We start from the raw sequence: 17,480 nt of genomic DNA, 5'->3' as shown, positions 1-17,480 counted from the left end.
AGAAACCTCGGCAGTTTTTAGGACCGATTGTTCATAGTAATTTTCTATGGAATCCATGAATTAGTTTTGATAGAAATCCATAGAAGATTTCCTTAGACTTGAAACCCTTGGATAATAAGGTGGCCCACACTCATATGAAAAACAAAAATTTTGAAAAATGCCAAGTCTTACATCCTGAATTAGTTGTTTTGAACTCCCAGAAGCTACGTTCAAAATTTTAGCTAAATCGATAAAGCCTAAGGGGGCGCTCAACAAGCTTGAAGTTTGTATGGGAAATCATGGCCAAATGTATGCAGAAATCTTAAGTTTTCGAGTTTTGCCGATAGGTGGCGCTGTAAGCGTTAAATATTTAAACCCTTTGGTATTTTTGTAGGTGATGACTATATGCCAAACAACTTTGTCGAAGACCGCAAAGTGATCCAACGTCTGTGAAAAAAGTTATACCCTAGGTAAAGTGAGGAGAAACATTATTGATATTTTTTCCAGTACATGTAAAGGAATAATATCAATAATGAAATCTCAATACCTTGCCGCACTTTGACTATGGTATAACTTTTTTCACAGACGTTGGATCACTGAAACAACTGATTCAGGAGGTAAGACTTGGCATTTTTCAATTTTTTTGTTTTTCATATAAGTGTGGGCCGCCCTATTGGATAAGTTATGAAGGAATCCATAAGGAATCTCCAGTGAAGAATTTCTGAAGGAATGTTTATATGGATAAAAACTCTTGGAAAAATTTCTGAAACATTTCTAAAGGAATTCGTGGATAATTATCTGAAAGAAATCTTGTGCTAATTTCTGAAAAATCTATGGAGGATTTTCCAAGGCCACCCAAGCTTTTCTAGAAAAAAAATTAGGGAAATGTTTGGCCGACTCTCTGATAAAAATTCCGAAGGAAATTCTTGAGGGACTTTTGAAGCAAGCAATGAAAGATGTTCCGAAGAACTTTCAAAAGACATCCGTGGCAATTGAAGAAGAAATGAATTCCTGGAGGATTTTCTAAAGGAAGCCATGGATATACTAAGGAATTGCCAGATAAGGTTTACTAAAGTGTTTCTAAATTAATTTCTGGGTTAATTTTTTGAAGTTTTTTTTTTGGGAAAAATCTAAAGGAGAACTTTCTAAAGGAATCAACGAAAGAATGCCTGAAGGATTTCCAAATTTTTCAAGGGAGATTTTTTTAAATTCCAAAATGCTCAAAATGCCAGAAGCAAATTTGTAAGGAACCCTTATTCCTAACTCCTGATAAAATTCTGGAAGGTTCTTATAACAATTTAACTCGAATAATTTTCTTGCTAAGATTTTGCTGTTTTTTTTACTTTTTGCGAAAACTTCCCTTCCACCAGTAAATCTTCTACGAACCTCGACTTATCTGCATTAGTTTGGATTTATTTCAAATGAAATTTCTATAAAAAAAAACTTTAGAAATAAGACTGCAATACTTTCAAAATGGTGAAAAATTGTATCAAAAATGTCATTGAAAACTTTCTATTAAATTTTGCTAAAACTTTACTACCTCTTCTTGTTTGTAAGTTCCAATTCAAAAAGCTGCACAGATTTTGTTGAAGGTTGGCACAAACAATAATCACATAGCAAAGTGTTTACAGTAAATTGTTTGGCCAACTTTACATATCCAAGTTACAGTCATTTTAGTTGCGAAGTTACAACCGTTTTTCTGTGCCCCAATTATTTCAGATAAAGGCTTTTTTTCCTTTTCTGTAGAGCCTTTGAACCACTGCACTATGTAGGAATATTGTAGATAAAAGCTTAAGCTGAACATCTTCGATTTGTTTTTTGGAAGGGTAGAAACTTACTCCGTCATATGCGCTAATTCCCGTCACATCAAATGAAAAACAGCCAATTTTTAAAGACACTAAACATAACTTTGCCAATCACTCATTCGATGGAGGCAAAAAGATGTAGACTATCAATAATCAGCCCCTACAGCACTGGAAATCCAATAATTGCGCAAAATTTCACATTTCAATTTCACACTACTAACGACTTCACCATTTTTCTTGCTTTATGTATGACGAAGGCAATTACACCAAAGCAGTAACAAGCCGAATCGTTCTCTTTCGCCGTTCAATTTTCTCATTTCCAGATTCATTTATTGAACTAACTTTCAATTCACACCCCACAAAAGCACTGTGGCATTTCAAAGTCGGATTCCACTGCTACAGAATGCGAAAAAGCTGTTGAATTATTGAAATAAATTTCTTTTTTCGTCAGCAAATTGTAAACAAACAAGTTGTCTTCGTCTAGGGGGATGCAAGCAAATGTGTGCGTGGATTTTCTGCATACGAAACATCATGGGGTGATAAAGGGTTCTCTACGTCATGGTGGGTTTTTGTCGGCCAAATTTCCTGAAACTTGGTCATATGATTCAGTTAGTTTGAGAAAGATTTGAAGCCATTTTTGAGTTTCATAGGTTTAAAAAAAAACCATGACGAACAGAACAAAACGGTCGAAAATACGTAAGTTTCCCTATTTCACAACCACAGATAAAGATTTCTTCGTTGCACTGTGATGGCGTATTATGATTGGGTGGGCAAAAATATTATTTGAAATATTTTGGACGTTATTCTAAAGCTACATCAATCTCAACGCAATAAATGTAATACTTTCTGCTCATTCGTACTTTAAACACATGATTTGATTTGGATTGCGAAGAATTTGACCGATTTTTCTAATAAACACCAACGATCAAATCATAACTTTTGGGCAACCTATGTACCATTGTGTCACATGGTCAGGGTGTGCTGGGAATTTAGTTCAGGTACAGTTGAGTCTCTTACTAAACGAATTCCTATTAAACGGACTCCTACTAAATGGACTCCTACTAAACAGGGGTGAGCGTTATAGGAGACTAATAGCTTATGGGATTTCGGCTTTTTGAGGGTGTGGCCTATTATCTCGTGTGTGTTAAGACATAGCGCAATACTTTCTTCGGCAAAGTTTTAGGGCTTGAAAAGATCTAATATTTAGAACTTAGGTTCATATGATTAGTTGACAACTTGGCCGCTAGAGGCACCATCAAAAGTTTGATGCAAAATGGCACTACAGGATCCATATCAGGTTGTTAGGCAAACGTTACGATATGCGACAGCTCAAGACCCAGATAATTTAGAAGGATAGTGTCTTCGGGAAAGTTGTTGGGTCCGCCAATAACTTACTGATGATGAGTTGCGAAGTTCGAAATTCCTCCCCTGGGCGGCGCTAGTGAGCATGTAAATTTTCAAAACCTCATATCTCAGAATCCCGATAACTTAGAAAGTTGGTATCTTCGGCAAAGTTGATCACTATGATATAGACTTATATAAAAATGAACACTTGCTTCTCAATTCTGCCACTAGGCGGCGCTAGTGAACATTCAAATTTCAGAAATCCCATAGCTCACAATCCTGATAACTTAGAAAGTTGGTGTTTCCGGTAAAGTTGATCAGTATGACAGAAACTTACATAAAATGGAACCTTTGTTTTGGAGTTCTGCCACTAGGTGCCCAAAATAGACGTGGACTAGACGCAAACAGATTTCGAGGGACAATTATTCAATCTTTTTATTTAAGGAAATTGTAGTTGTTTTAAAATATGTTTTTAATGAATCCGAACTGGCCATTAGGCACTCGGCGAAGTGCAAGAACAAACTTAGTAATTAGTGGGCGGTGCTTAGTATGACGGGAATTAGATAAAAAAAAAACAGTTGATTTCCAATGCTCATCCCGAATATTCGTTCAGCTCAATCGAACAAATTTGTCCATCAATTGACTCCGGAGGTCAACGGTGGAGGTTAGCCGGAATTGACGTTTCACAATTCTCCATTGCAGCGCCTGGAATCCATTTGCCATGGTTTTGAAATATGTACACGATACATCCGATCCGATCCGAACCCCAATAGCTCGCCAGCAGCGTTCGCCTATTTGTGTATGGAGAATTTATTCATCTGCGCCATTCGCGGATCATCGTCAAGGTTTCAGCTGGTGTGATCACGATACCACGTCCACGGGAGTCATCACCGAGTACAGTGACCAGCAAAATAAAAGATCCATCAATTATACAGCGTAAAAATTTCACCAAGTATTTGCAATTACGAACATTTTGTTATTAACATTAAGGAAAGTTATTGTCCAAGCAAGAGAACGTACACTTTGAGTTTAGTAAGAAATCTATCTAAAATCAGTGAAGTGCCAATGAACGAATTTTATCAATTTTCCATGCAGTTTTCGATTGAAAACAGTAACCATTGCGTGATGAATCTTTAGTTTTGTCGGTCACTGAACGTTCATACGTTCTTCCCTAACTCGACTTGCCTCGCGCACTTACATCAGCGCCAGCCAGAATATGATATCAATTCAACATTGAGAGGTACTTAAGTAATTAGTTAAGCACATGCCTGCCAGTCACTACTATTGACTGACTGGCTGACTGCTGGACTGGGACTAGCTAGAACCACTTGGTTGGAATTGCTCGCTCGTTTGAACCCCGCCGTGTCCCCGCCGTGTCCCATCATCCGAATCCGAATAGAAATGTTACTTGTGTTCCAATCCAATGAGGAATTGTAGATGCCGATCTTTCGGTGTCCCGCCTGAGAACGTGCACCCTCTAGGCAGGGGAGTCGGATCTAAATAAAGCTGATTGTTTCAATTAAGATAAAATCTCGACCATCCTCCTGCGCAGCGGTCTCCTCCGCCTCTATGGTCCCCATCGCCGTCGGAGCCTGCGGCGGATCTGCTCCAATTGCAGCCAGACCGGCGGAGAGAGATTCTTCGGAATCCGACTTCTTGGAGATTGGAAGAGACTCGCTTTGGCGGCGGTGATCTGATGACAGGCTCATTTTTCAAAAATCTGTATCTTCCTACGTTGTGTACACTCGGGGCCGGACCCGGGCGGCGCTGATGGTGGACGGAAATGACCGTTATTTTGCAATTAATCACCTTGGAGGGGATTTGGTGCGCGCGCGCGCAACTCAGCGACTTTGCAACCGTAGGTACTGGAACATGGGAGTTTATCTCAACGGGATGCCGTTGATGTCATTTGTCAAACGATCGACTGGATTGGAACCGGTCGATGAAAGAGAAAAGTGCGGCTTTTGCGGAAGATTTGTGCTGGACCGTTGACGTATCTTTGTAGGTTAGTGCTGTGAGCGCGATAAATCATTGTGAAGAGTTCATTAGGAACTACTCGTAGAGGCACGATTGAAGATTGCTAAGGAAATGGAGACCTTGGGCAGAATTTGAATTGAGAAACAGTAAATTGTGAGAATTCATTCAAATGGAACTCTGGAAGCGTTTCTCCAGGAAGTCTGGGAGAATTCCTCCCAGAACTCTGGGAGAGTTCCTCTTAGAACTCTGGGCGAGTTCCTGGGAGAGTTTCTCCCAGAGCTTTGGGAGAGTTCCTCCCAGAACTCTGGGAGAGTTCCTCCCAGAACTCTGGGAGAGTTCCTCCCAGAACTCTGGGAGAGTTCCTCCCAGAACTCTGGGAGAGTTCCTCCCAGAACTCTGGGAGAGTTCCTCCCAGAACTCTGGGAGAGTTCCTCCCAGAACTCTGGGAGAGTTCCTCCCAGAACTCTGGGAGAGTTCCTCCCAGAACTCTGGGAGAGTTCCTTCCAGAACTCTGGGAGAGTTCCTTCCAGAACTCTGGGAGAGTTCCTCTCAGAACTCTGGGAGAGCTTCACCCAGAGCTTTGGAAGAGTTCCTCTCAGAAATCTGGGAAAGTTCCTCTCAGAACTCTGGCAGAGTCCCTCCCAGAGTTCTAGAAGAGTTCCTCCCAGAGTTCTAGAAGAGTTCCTCCCAGAACTCTGGTAGAGTTCCTCCCAGAATTCTGGAAGAGTTTCTCCCAGAACTCTGAGAGAGATCCTCTCAGAAATCTAGCAGAGTCCCTCCCAGAACTCTATGAGTGTTCCTACCAAGAGTTTTAAAGAGTTCTTCCCAGCACTCTGGGAGAGTTCCTCCCAGAACTCCGGAAGAGTTCCTCCCAGAACTCCGGAAGAGTTCCTCCCAGAACTCCGGAAGAGTTCCTCCCAGAACTTCGGAAGAGTTCCTCCCAGAACTCCGGAAGAGTTCCCTTAGAACTGTGGAAGAGTTCCTCTCAGAACTCTGGAAGAGTCCTTCTCAGAAATCTGAAAGAATTCCTCCCAGAACTCTGGGACAGTTCGTCTCAGAACTCTGGCAGAGTCCCTCCCAAAATTCTAGAAGAGTTACTCCCAAAATTCTGGAAGAGTTGCTGTTGGGAATCGACTGTAATCTTGACTCTGTAGATTAACGGCTACGCAGTCTTAGGGTTCAAAAAACGAGTTTTATTATTCACCCGACGTTTCGACAGGGGGATAGTGTCTTCCTCAGGGGGAAAATAAATATTAACGTTTTCGGTTAAATGTTTTGTCTAACTTTAACTGTCTCGTTTTGTGATGTTTTTGGTACATGACTTCGAAATCACTTAAACAGTTCAACGGTTTTTTGGCAATGGCCAATGGCCCCTGAGGAAGACACTATCCCCGTGTCGAAACGTCGGGTGAATAATAAAACTCGTTTTTTGAACCCTAAGACTGCGTAGCCGTTAATCTATAGATTCTGGAAGAGTTTCTCCAAGAACTCTAGGAGTGATCCTCTCAGACATCTAGCAGAATCCCTCCCAGAACTCTATGAGACTTCCTACCAAGAGTTTTGGAGAGTTCCTCCTAACACTCTGGGAGAGTTTCTTTGACTCTGGGAGAGTTCCTCCCAGAACTCTGGAAAAGTCCCTCCTAGAACTCTGGAAGAGTTCCTCCCAGAACTCTGGGAGAGTTTCTCCCAGAACTCTGGGAGAGTTTCTCCCAGAACTCTGGGAGAATTTCTCCCAGAACTCTGGGAGAATTTCTCCCAGAACTCTGGGAGAGTTTCTCCCAGAACTCTGGGAGAGTTTCTGCCAGAACTTTGGGAGAGTTTTTCCCAGAACTCTGGGAGAGTTTCTGCCAGAACTCTGGGAGAGTTTCTCCCAGAACTCTGGGAGAGTTTCTCTCAGAACTCTGGGAGAGTTTCTCCCAGAACTCTGGGAGAGTTTCTCCCAGAACTCTGGGAGAGTTTCTCCCAGAACTCTGGGAGAGTTTCTCCCAGAACTCTGGGAGAGTTTCTCCCAAAACTCTGGGAGAATTTCTCCCAGAACTCTGGGAGAATTTCTCCCAGAACTCTGGGAGAATTTCTCCCAGAACTCTGGGAGAGTTTCTCCCAGAACTCTGGGAGAGTTTCTCCCAGAACTCTGGGAGAGTTTCTGCCAGAACTTTGGGAGAGTTTCTCCCAGAACTCTAGGAGAGTTTCTGCCAGAACTCTGGGAGAGTTTCTGCCAGAACTCTGGGAGAATTTCTCTTAGGACTCTGGGAGAGTTTCTCCCAGGACTCTGGGAAAGTTTCTCCCAGGACTCTGGGAGAGTTTCTCCGAGGACTCTGGGAGAGTTTCTCCCAGGACTCTGGGAGAGTTTCTCCCAGGACTCTGGGAGAGTTTCTCCCAGGACTCTGGGAGAGTTTCTCCCAGGACTCTGGGAGAATTTCTCCCAGGACTCTGGGAGAGTTTCTCCCAGGACTCTGGGAGAGTTTCTTCCAGGACTCTGGGAGAGTTTCTCCCAGGACTCTGGGAGAGTTTCTCCCAGGACTCTGGGAGAGTTTCTCCCAGGACTCTGGGAGAGTTTCTCCCAGGACTCTGGGAGAGTTTCTCCCAGGACTCTGGGAGAGTTTCTCCCAGGACTCTGGGAGAGTTTCTCCCAGGACTCTGGGAGAGTTTCTCCCAGGACTCTGGGAGAGTTTCTCCCAGGACTCTGGGAGAGTTTCTCCCAGGACTCTGGGAGAGTTTCTCCCAGGACTCTGGGAGGGTTTCTCCCAGGACTCTGGGAGAGTTTCTCCCAGGACTCTGGGAGAGTTTCTCTCAGGACTCTGGGAGAGTTTCTCCCAGGACTCTGGGAGAGTTTCTCCCAGGACTCTGGGAGAGTTTCTCCCAGGACTCTGGGAGAGTTTCTCCCAGGACTCTGGGAGAGTTTCTCCCAGGACTCTGGGAGAGTTTCTCCCAGGACTCTGGGAGAGTTTCTCCCAGGACTCTGGGAGAGTTTCTCCCAGGACTCTGGGAGAGTTTCTCCCAGGACTCTGGGAGAGTTTCTCCCAGGACTCTGGGAGAGTTTCTCCCAGGACTCTGGGAGAGTTTCTTCCAGGACTCTGGGAGAGTTTCTCCCAGGACTCTGGGAGAGTTTCTCCCAGGACTCTGGGAGAGTTTCTCCCAGGACTCTGGGAGAGTTTCTCCCAGGACTCTGGGAGAGTTTCTCCCAGGACTCTGGGAGAGTTTTCCCCAGGACTCTGGGAGAGTTTCTCCCAGGACTCTGGGAGAGTTTCTCCCAGGACTCTGGGAGAGTTTCTCCCAGGACTCTGGGAGAGTTTCTCCCAGGACTCTGGGAGAGTTTCCCCCAGGACTCTGGGAGAGTTTCTCCCAGGACTCTGGGAGAGTTTCTCCCAAGACTCTTGGAGAGTTTCTCCCAGGACTCTGGGAGAGTTTCTCCCAGGACTCTGGGAGAGTTTCTCCCAGGACTCTGGGAGAGTTTCTCCCAGGACTCTGGGAGAGTTTCTCCCAGGACTCTGGGAGAGTTTCTCCCAGGACTCTGGGAGAGTTTCTCCCAGGACTCTGGGAGAGTTTCTCCCAGGACTCTGGGAGAGTTTCCCCCAGGACTCTGGGAGAGTTTCTCCCAGGACTCTGGGAGAGTTTCTCCCAAGACTCTTGGAGAGTTTCTCCCAGGACTCTGGGAGAGTTTCTCCCAGGACTCTGGGAGAGTTTCTCCCAGGACTCTGGGAGAGTTTCTCCCAGGACTCTGGGAGAGTTTCTCCCAGGACTCTGGGAGAGTTTCTCCCAGGACTCTGGGAGAGTTTCTCCCAGGACTCTGGGAGAGTTTCTCCCAGGACTCTGGGAGAGTTTCTCCCAGGACTCTGGGAGAGTTTCTCCCAGGACTCTGGGAGAGTTTCTCCCAGGACTCTGGGAGAGTTTCTCCCAGGACTCTGGGAGAGTTTCTCCCAGGACTCTGGGAGAGTTTCTCCCAGGACTCTGGGAGAGTTTCTCCCAGGACTCTGGGAGAGTTTCTCCCAGGACTCTGGGAGAGTTTCTCCCAGGACTCTGGGAGAGTTTCTCCCAGGACTCTGGGAGAGTTTCTCCCAGGACTCTGGGAGAGTTTCTCCCAGGACTCAGGGGGAGTTTCTCCTAGGACTCCGGGAGAGTTTCTTCCAGAACTCTGGGAGAGTTTCTCGCAGAGCTCTGGGAGAGTTTCTCCCAGAACTCTGGAAGAGTTCCTCCCAGAACTCTGGGAGAGTTCCTCCCAGAACTCTGGGAGAGTTCCTCCAGAACTGTGGAAGAGTTCCTCCAAGAGCTCTGTGAAAGTTTTTCCCAGATTTCTGTGAGTCCTCCCAGAACTTTGGAAGAGGTCCACCTATTACTATGGGAGAGTTCCTACCAAAAGTTTGGGAGAGTTCCACTCAGAAGTTTTGGAGAGTTCCTCCCAGAACTCTAGAAGAATTCCTCCCAGAAATCTAGGACATTTTCTGCTTTATTTTTAGTTTCCGTTTTCTACCTTTCTTCTTTCATACGTGATCCTATAGAGTCTATAGACCGAACTGTATGATTGCCCATTTATGATGCACCTTTCCTGTTTTATGACATTTAATCAAACTCAGCATGCTACTCACACTCTCCCCCTTAGCAATCAACCCGTCACCGCCTATTACGCACGCGTTGAGTACGAATTCAATCGAGGACGTTCGCAATTAGCAGCTCATTTGCACCTCCTCTTTTACGACTTCAGCGTCGCCCGAGCACGAGCACCCGAGGAATTGCTAATCGAGTCTTCATAGCTGCTGCTGCTGCTGCTAATGGCATCGATCGATTGCCCGCCGCGGTTTGCTACGATTATTGCCCCAGATCCGATTGCTTCTACAGAGATTTCATCAAAGCCTACTGCGGCGTGTCTACGATTCGTCGTCTCGGAGACATGATGCGAAGGAGGAATCCGGTTCTCTTCTGGGCATTGCCAACCGGGTTGCCAGGTAATCGAAGTCGGTTTGCTTGGTTTGTGCGGTTTCAGTAAGGCCTATCATGAAGACGCGTGACTCGCATTGCACTGTTGTAGTTTGTTGGTTGATGGACCCGAGTACGACTTCATTCTGATTTCCGCAACAAAGTGTAACGAGAGATTTTGGAAGCCTTAGCAAAACCGTGATTGTTTGTGCAAAAAATGGAAACCGTATCAATAACGGGAATGGCGATGTGAGGTTAATTGATTTGGACGTGAGTCAGGTTTTTTTTTCGCTGTCTTATTTGAAAGGTTTTATCATGGTAGTCAATCCAATCGAAGGCTGTCAGGTCAGTTGATAGCACTACTAGCTACACCACCACTTTCCTGGACTCGTGTGGTGGTAATTAGTTCTAATGGTGAAAACAAATAGATGAAGTCAGCAGCTTATTACCGAGTGGGTGGAACTCAGGGGAATGGGTTAATCAATCTTCATTTAGAGAGGAGTGCCGAATAGTTCGTTTATCGAGCGCTGTCAATCGCTTTAAGTTGCTTGATTAGTCGAAAACCGAATCGAAGAGGTCATTCTAATGGAATTTCGGGAGGGTGTTCGTAATGGTAGTTTGGTTTGTAGTTGGTGAGATATGTACATTTCGTAAGCTATATTATACACTACCCGTCATAAGTATATTTTTACCATAAGTAAAGGGAACCTGGTGTAAACCACGGTAAAGCTCGAGACTATCATGCTAAGGACCTGCAATCAAATACCACTCCAGGTATACTTTTTTTTACAGTTATAGAGGAACTCTCCAACAGATTTGAGAGAAACTCCTAAACAATTCTAGGAAAACACTTTCACGATCCTCAATAACGAACACCCCAAGGTTTGGGAGAAATTTTCTCAGATATCTAGGAACTCTTTCAGAGGTCTAAGAAAAAGTCTCCCAGCTATCATGGAAAAACTCCTCAAGATTCTTTAGAGTTAGTGAGAGGAACTTTCTCACCGTTCTGCGAAGAACTCTCTCGGCATTCTGAGAGGAGCTCTCTCAGAGTTCTGAGAAGAACTATCTCAGAGTTCTGAGTAGAACTGTCTCAGAGTTCTGAGTAGAACTCACTCAGAGTTCTGAGAAGAACTCACTCAGAGTTCTGAGAAGAACTCACTCAGAGTTCTGAGAAGAACTCACTCAGAGTTCTGAGAAGAACTCACTCAGAGTTCTGAGAAGAACTCACTCAAAGTTCTGGGAAGAAATCTCCCAGAGTTCTAAGAGGAACTCTCTCAGAGTTCTGAGAGAAACTCTTTTAGAGTTCTGGAAAGAATTCTCCCAGAGCTATGAGAGGAACTCTCGTAGTGTTCTGATAGGAAATCTCTTAGAGTTCTCAGAGGAACACTCCTAGAGTTCTTACAGGAACTCTCTCTTTGGGGAGCGGACCTGGTGTGATGGTTAAAGAACGTGACTATCACACCGAGGACCTGGGATCGAATCCCACTCCCGACAAACTCGCAAAATGTGAGTTCTTCCTTCGGAAGGGATGTAAAGCGTGGGTCCCGAGATGAACTAGCCCAGGGCTAAAAATCTCGTTAATACAGATAAAAAAAAACTATCGCAGAGTTCTGAGAGAAACTCTCCCAGAGTTCTGAGAGGAACTCTTCCAGCGTTCTGAGAGGAACTCTCCCAAAATTCTGAGAGGAACTCTCCCAGAGTTCTGAGAGGAACTCTCCCAGAGTTCTGAGAGGAACTCTCCCAGAGTTCTGAGAGGAACTCTCCCAGAGTTCTGAGAGGAACTCTCCCAGAGTTCTGAGAGGGACTCTCCCAGAGTTCTGAGAGGAACTCTCCCAGTGTTCTGAGAGGAACTCTCCCAAAGTTCTGAGAGGAACTCTCCCAGAGTTCTGAGAGGAACTCTCCCAGAGTTCTGAGAGGAACTCTCCCAGAGTTCTGAGAGGAACTCTCCCAGAGTTCTGAGAGGAACTCTCCCAGAGTTCTGAGAGGAACTCTCCCAGAGTTCTGAGAGGAACTCTCCCAGAGTTCTGAGAGGAACTCTCCCAGAGTTCTGAGAGGAACTCTCCCAGAGTTCTGAGAGGAACTCTCCCAGAGTTCTGAGAGGAGCTCTCCCAGAGTTCTGAGAGGAACTCTCCCAGAGTTCTGAAAGGAACTCTCCCAGAATTCTGAGAGGAACTCTCCCAGAATTCTGAGAGGAACTCTCACAGAGTTCTGAGAAGAACCCTCCCAGAGTTCTGAGAGGAACTCTCACAGAGTTCTGAGAAGAACCCTCCCAGAGTTCTGAGAGGAACTCTTCCAGAGTTCCGAGAAGAACTCTCCCAAAGTTCTGAGAGGAACTCTTCCAGAGTTCTAAGAGGAACTCTTCCAGAGTTCTGAGAGGAACTCTCTCAGAGTTCTGAGAGCAACTCTCTCATAGTTCCTAGAGGAACTATCTCAGAGTTCTGAGAAGAACTCCCCAGAGTACTGAGAGGAACTCTCCCTGAGTTTTGAGAAGAACTCTCTTTGAGTTCTGAGAGCAACTCTCCTTGAGTTCTGAGAGGAATCCTCCCAGAGCTCTGAGAGAAACTCTCCCAAAGTTCTGAGAGGAACTCTCCCAGAGTTCTGAGAGGAACTCTCCCAGAGCTCAGAGAAAAACTTTCCCACATCCTTAATTGGAACAACACAGCGCACGAGTAACTATCACGCAGCAAGCAAAAAGACAAAGAATTTTTCACTCATATTTGTGTACGACTGGATCAACACAAAAAAAATGTGAAAATTCTTTTGTCTTTTCGGTCGCTACGTGAAAGTTACTCGTTGCGCTGTGTACATCAAGTATTGCGTGCAGAGTTCTCAGAAAAGCTCTCCCAGAGTTCTGAGAGAAATTCTTTCATAGTTTTGAGAGGAACTCCCCAGAGTTTTGAGAGGAAATCTCCCAGTATTTTGAGAGGAACTCCTCCTGAGTTTTGAGAAAAACTTTCCCTGAGTTTTGGAACCCTTCCAAGGACTCTCCCGAAGCTCTGAGAAAAACTCTCCTAGAGTTCTGAGAAGAAGTTTCCCAGAGTTCTGAGAAGAACTCTCCCAGAGATCTGAGAGGAACACTCCCAGAGTTCTGAAAAGAACTCTCCCAGAGTTCTGAAATGAACTCTTTCAGTGTTCTGAGAAGAACTCTCCCAAAGTTCTGGGAAAAATTCTTCCCGATTACTGAGAAGAACTCTTCCAGAGCTCCGAAAAGTACTCTTTCAGATTAATGAGTTCTGAGAAGAACTCTTCCAGAGTTCTGATGAGAACTCTCCCAAAGTTCTGAGAGGAACTCTCCCAGAGTTCTGAGAGGGACTCTCCCAGAGTTCTGAGAGGAACTCTCCCAGAGTTCTGAGAGGAACTCTCCCAGAGTTCTGAGAGGGACTCTCCCAGAGTTCTGAGAGGAACTCTCCCAGAGTTCTGAGAGGAACTCTCCCAGAGTTCTGAGAGGAACTCTCCCAGAGTTCTGAGAGGAACTCTCCCAGAGTTCTGAGAGGAACTCTCCCAGAGTTCTGAGAGGAACTCTCCCAGAGTTCTGAGAGCAACTCTCCTTGAGTTCTGAGATTAATCCTCCCAGAGCTCTGAGAGAAACTCTCCCAAAGTTCTGAGAGGAACTCTCCCAGAGTTCTGAGAGGAACTCTCCCAGAGCTCTGAGAAAAACTTTCCCACATCCTTAATTGGAACAACACAGCGCACGAGTAACTATCACGCAGCAAGCAAAAAGACAAAGAATTTTTCACTCATATTTGTGTACGACTGGATCAACACAAAAAAAATGTGAAAATTCTTTTGTCTTTTCGGTCGCTACGTGAAAGTTACTCGTTGCGCTGTGTACATCAAGTATTGCGTGCAGAGTTCTCAGAAAAACTCTCCCAGAGTTCTGAGAGAAATTCTTTCATAGTTTTGAGAGGAACTCCCCAGAGTTTTGAGAGGAAATCTCCCAGTATTTTGAGAGGAACTCCTCCTGAGTTTTGAGAAAAACTTTCCCTGAGTTTTGGAACCCTTCCAAGGACTCTCCCGAAGCTCTGAGAAAAACTCTCCTAGAGTTCTGAGAAGAAGTTTCCCAGAGTTCTGAGAAGAACTCTCCCAGAGATCTGAGAGGAACACTCCCAGAGTTCTGAAAAGAACTCTCCCAGAGTTCTGAAATGAACTCTTTCAGTGTTCTGAGAAGAACTCTCCCAGAGTTCTGGCAAAAATTCTTCCCGATTACTGAGAAGAACTCTTCCAGAGCTCCGAAAAGTACTCTTTCAGATTAATGAGTTCTGAGAAGAACTCTTCCAGAGTTCTGATGAGAACTCTCCCAGAGTTCTGATGAGAACTCTCCCAGAGTTCTGATGAGAACTCTCCCAGAGTTCTGAGAAGAACTCTCCTAGAGTTCTGAGAAGAATTTTCCGAGAATTCTTCGAAGAACTCTGCCAGAGTTCTGGGAAGAATTCTTCCAGAGTTCTGTGGACCCCTGAATTTTCTGAAAGGAACTCTCCCAGAGTTCGGAGAGGAACTCTCCCAGAGTTCTGAGAGGAACTCTCCAAGAGCTCTGAGAGGAACTCTGGGAAAGTTCTGAGAAGAACTCTAACCTGAGTTCTGAGAGGAACTTTCCCAGAGCTCTTAGAGGAACTCTCCCAGAGTTCTAAGAAAATCTTTCCCAGAGTTCTGAGAAAAACTCTTCCAGAGTTCTGAGAGGAACTCTCCCAGAGTTTTGAAAGGAACTCTCCCAGAATTTTGAGAGAAACTCCTCCTGAGTTTTGAGAAAAACTTTTCCTGAGTTCCCTGAGAAGTCTTAAAAGGACTTTCCCAAAGTTTTGAGAAAAACTCTTTCAGTGTTCTGAGAAGAACTCTCCCACAGTTCTGAGAAGAACTCTCTCAGAGTTCTGAGAAGAACTCTCCCAGAGTTCTGAGAGGAACTCTCCCAGAGTTCTGAAGTGAACTCTCCCAGAGTTCTAAGAAGAATTCTCCCAGAGTGCTGAGTAGAACTCTCCTAGAGTGCTGAGTAGAACTCTCTCAGAGTTCTCTGAGAGGAACTCTCCCAGAGTTCTGAGAGGAAATATCCCAAAGTTCTGAGAGGAACTCTCCCAGAGTTCTGGGAAGAATTCTTCCAGATAACTGATAAGAACCCTTCCAGAGCTCCGAAAAGTACTCTTTCAGATTAATGAGTTCTGAGAAGAACTCCCCAAGACTTCTGAGAGGAAATATCCCAAAGTTCTGAGAGGAACTCTTCCAGAAATTAGAGAGGTACTTTTTCAGAGTACTGAGAGGATCTCTCCCAGAGTTCTGAAGTGAACTCTCCCAGATTTCTGAAGTGAACTCTCCCAGAGTTCGAAGAAGAACTCTCCCAGTGTTCGAAGAAGAACTCTCCCAGTGTTCTGAGAAGAACTCTCCCAGAGTGCTGAGTAGAACTCTCCTAGAGTGCTGAGTAGAACTCTCTCAGAGTTCTCTGAGAGAAACTTTCCCAGAGTTCTGAGAGGAACTCTCCCAGAGTTCTGAGAGGAACTCTCCCAGAGTTCTGAGAGGAACTCTCCCAGAGTTCTGAGAGGAACTCTCCCAGAGTTCTGAGAGGAACTCTCCCAGAGTTCTGAAAGGAACTCTCCCAGAGTTCTGAAAGGAACTCTCCTAGAGTTCTGAGAGGAACTCTCCCAGAGTTCTGAGAGGAACTCTCCCAGAGTTCTGAGAGGAACTCCCCCAGAGTTCTGAGAGGAACTCTCCCAGAGTTCTGAGAGGAACTCTCCCAGAGTTCTGAGAGGAACTCTCCCAGAGTTCTGAGAGGAACTCTCCAAGAGTTCTGAGAGGAACTCTCCAAGAGTTCTGAGAGGAACTCTCCAAGAGTTCTGAGAGGAACTCTCCCAGAGTTCTGAGAGGAACTCTCCCAGGGTTCTGAGAGGAACTCTCCCAGAGTTCTGAGAGGAACACTCCCAGAGTTCTGAGAGGAACTCTCCCAGAGTTCTGAGAGAAACTCTCCCAGAGTTCTGAGAAGAATTTTCCGTGAATTCTGCGAAGAACTCTCCCAGAGTTCTGAGAAAAACTCTCCCAGAGTTCTGAGAAAAACTCTCCCAGAGTTCTGAGAAAAACTCTCCCAGAGTTCTGAGAAGAACTCTTTCAGAGTTCTGAGAAGAACTCTCCCAGAGTTCTGAGAAGAACTCTTCCAGAGTTCTGAGAAGAATTCTCCCAGAATTCTGAGAAGAACTCTCCCATAGTTCTGAGAAGAACTCTCCCATAGTTCTGAGAAGAACTCTCCCAAAGAAGAACTCTCCCTGAGTTCTGAGAAGACCTCTTCCAGAGTTCTGAGAAGAACTCTCCCAGAGTTCTGAGAAGAACTTTCTCAGAGTTCTGAGAAGAACTCTCCCAGAGTTCTGAGAAGAACTCTCCCAGAGTTCTGAGAAGAACTCTCCCAGAGTTCTGAGAGGAACTCTCCCAGAGTTCTGAGAGGAACTCTCCCAGAGTTCTGAGAGGAACTCTCCCAGAGTTCTGAGAAGAACTCTCCCAGAGTTCTGAGAAGAACTTTCCCAGAGTTCTGAGAAGAACTCTCCCAGAGTTCTGAGAAGAACTCACCCAGAGTTCTGAGAAGAACTCTTGAAGTTCTGAGGAAAACTCTTTCGAAGTTCTGAGGAGAACTCTCCAAGTGTTCTGAGAAGAATTTTCCGAGAGTGTTCTGGGAGAACACTTAATGTGCATGTGAGGAAATTCTAGCGGAGTTTGGTCTGAACTCTGCCAGCGATATAAAAAACTTCTTTCAGCATTCTGGGAGACATTGGATGAAGTTTTCTAAAAATTTGAGAATAATTCCGCCAGCGTTCAAAGGGGACTTCACTCAGCATTCTGGAAGAACGTAACTGGTTGTAGGAAAATTCGCCTAACGCTTTTGTAAAATGTTTTATTGTGCTCTGAAGGAGACTCAACGTTCCCCAACAGCTGTGTGGCACTTACAATGTACAATGGCTTAATCCTTTCTAAAACAAGCTAACAACTTATATCTTTTTCAATTCCATAGAGAAACGTTTAATGGTACAAAAACAGACTCTTTGAAGTGACAATTCCTTTTTATTTCGAGATAATCACTTTCGGTTATGTATTCAAATCAGTTATTTTATCTTTATGAGTGCTGCTTTTGACCTAGGCTAGTTCTTCAGTCAGGTATGTATTCAAATCAGTCTATCAAGCCCTCTGTTGTTTTAACGTTTATGATCAATTCCATAAATGAAGAAGTTTTACGACCATTTCATTTTTTAATGCTCTTACAAAGTCATCTCCTTTGGCAACGTCTTCATAAATTTGGATCATGTGTTAACTATAAATTCTCTTATGAAAAAGACTTGGAAAGCCTTGTCAAACCATAAGTATACTTACATTGAAGACAAGAAATCCCTAAATTAAGTACTTTTAGACTCGCTTCACAGGGTCTCCAGTTAGCCTAGTGGCTAAGGCTATGGATCGCCAATCCGGAGACGGCGGGTTCGAATCCCGTTCCGGTCGGGA

The 17,480-nt window shown here is 44.8% G+C and overlaps 1 protein-coding gene across 1 annotated transcript in view; it reads left to right on the top strand.

Moving 5' to 3' along the window:
- Positions 1–17,480, top strand: part of LOC109623099 (uncharacterized) — a gene marked incomplete at its 3' end in the record, with an annotated part of 668,880 nt that overhangs the window by 147,059 nt on the left and 504,341 nt on the right.

This window comes from Aedes albopictus, chromosome 1 (assembly GCF_035046485.1).
Source record: "Aedes albopictus strain Foshan chromosome 1, AalbF5, whole genome shotgun sequence".
NCBI classification, from domain to species: domain Eukaryota; kingdom Metazoa; phylum Arthropoda; class Insecta; order Diptera; family Culicidae; genus Aedes; species Aedes albopictus.
Note: the sequence above shows the minus strand (reverse complement) of the source record. Positions and strands in the feature narration are given on the sequence as shown.